Here is a 2,600-nt window from a genome sequence, read left to right on the forward strand (position 1 = left end):
GGGCTAAAAACGCGCTAAAGAAGGCAAAATGCATGAGAAACGGGAGGTGAAATGGCGTAAACTAACCACATATCAAATCTCCCCACACTTAAACCTTACTCGTCCTCGAGTAAGTCCAAAACTAATGCACAAGCGACTACTATAATAACCATTAAGAGTGCGTGCACAATATAAGCATCACTCAATTATTCTAAGTTAATAGCCGAATGAGTATTATCGCACTCAACGCCCCTTCAACTCACAATTTGACACCCATGAGGGAAGAGTGCCCTATTGCAAGGCAAGTTGGGTCTTGCTACAAAATTGCGATGTATCTATCATGAAAGCACGTAATCAAGCAATAGAATGCATCTAACAAAATGGTCCACTTTCCTCATCTAAGTGGCCGGATTTTCAAACAACAAAACACGGTCTTGGTCGGGAGTACCGTCTCAGAAGTTCCAACGGAGGTGCCAACCCCCTAAGCGTGGCTCGAGCAACCCTAGCGTGACCAATGCTCAAGAAACACATTCAAGAGCGGGGTAAGGGGAAGTAGGCAAGTCCGCCGAGAATTTCAAAACCGACACGAGATTCAACCATGAGACCCATGACTAAGGGGACCTAGGCAACGACATCCTCACGGTTTTCACTCGTCACTCAATGAACGAACAAGGTGATTTTTGTGACAATTAGTAACCAAAATCACTCTCCTAACTCGACTAGCGAAAACGTGCCCGCAATCTAATGTGTAAGACCGTCCTATGTCCAATGAAATGCAAACAATGGCAAAGTGCACACGACATGAAACAAGGGTTGTAACGGGGCTAGGGAGTAGGACAAAACGGGATTGGTGCAAGCACCGTTTGGATATGTGGAGTTCAAATCAAGAATTGCCGACACGTCGTAACCCATTTCTTATTGCAACACATGAGACACGTCTATGCCCTAACATAGCATGGATCACCAAAACTATGCAAAAATTGCATAAACCCAACTCAAATTGGAAAAACTCAAAAGTACTCCTCTTATTTCAACAAATGGTAACGTCTACACCCTAACAAAGACTCGGTTTCCCAAGCCATGCAAAAAATGTGTAAACCCGACTCATTTTGGAAAAACATCAATTTGCCCTTTTATTTAGCAACGGGTTTTTCTACCCCGTTTAATGATGAGGAGGGGTGTTGCTTGCCTCTTTCTTTTCTTGACAACATATATACAACACATGTAACTCATTTTTTTCGATTTTTCATGACTTTTTCACTTTTCTATTTTGTTTTTCATTTCTTTTTCAAAACCTCTTATTTATATACAATGCCAAATGCATACCAAATTCCGACCCAAGTGGACATGCATGCTATCCACCATCATGACCCAAGTCACCTCCTACAACACAACTACAATACAGACCAATTCTTGATCAAGGAAGGGTGGTTATGGAATGTAGCTATTTTGGTGGCTTTGCCAAATGGAAAGGCTAAAGCTCAAAGGGGATGAATCAAAAAGGGAGATAATGGAAGGGATAAAACAAGGCAATTTGGCTATGTGAGGTTCATATGCATGTGAAAACAAATTTTATTTCATAACTTGTGCACAAAAATGAAATGCAATTTCATGGTCTAAGGACGAAATGACACACTTATGCATCTTGATGTGACACTCCTCGCGAGGAGGCCTACTCTCAAACCTAGATGAGGGCGGGGTATGAATGTGTTGGAATATGTGTCCTCCGACAATAATGCGATCACAACTGTCGATCATGATGATCACATGTTTAAGTCTCATTTTAAGAATACATGTGGGAAGTAATATTTTACTGTCAACTGGTCCACACATATCGGTAATGGTTGGCTGACTAGAGTTTGACATTACTGTCGTGCGACGGTGGTGATCAGTTGATCCCCTTAGGTCATACCTAAAGGGTAACACTCTTAATTGATTATTTAATTGATCGTATAACGATACGGGTTAATTAAATTACTTAAAATTGACGGACAATTTTGGAAGTAATATTTACGTATCTCATTATAATTTGATTAAATTAGCTACGGTCTAAGTAATCGAATTGTTTTATTACTCGGATGAAATTGTTGTTTACAGAAACAAATTGAAACGGAATGAATAAATTATTATAAATACAGAATGTTGTAGTTTATAATTTGGAAACGCTTTTTGGTACAGGTAATTATGAATTACTATGTTAATTTTTATAAGTGACATATTTTATTAATATGTTGATTTTTAATTGTTAAAAATACATTTAATACACATAATGTCTTGGATCATGTTACATGTGACAAATTGACAAAATAATGTGTAAAATGGACTTTCCATTTTACACAATATGTGCCGAAAATAAGGAGGAAGTATTAAGCTTAATTATGTTAAATATGTTTAGTGGAAAGCATAATCATAAGACCTAAATACATAGCCTTGCATGCCTAATTTCTTGGGAAGAATTGAAGCTCATGCATTGGCCCCTTTTCTCACCTCCTACCCGGTTTGCCAACCATGCAAGCAAAGGGTTTTTACCCTTTTATAATCTGTATTATGAAATAGATAATGACTAGTGTGTTGTGCACATTATTTATTCATTCACAAAAATAACTTAAAGAAGTTTAGAA

This window comes from Silene latifolia, chromosome 10 (genome assembly GCF_048544455.1).
Source record: "Silene latifolia isolate original U9 population chromosome 10, ASM4854445v1, whole genome shotgun sequence".
In the NCBI taxonomy this organism is placed as follows: Eukaryota; Viridiplantae; Streptophyta; class Magnoliopsida; order Caryophyllales; family Caryophyllaceae; genus Silene; species Silene latifolia.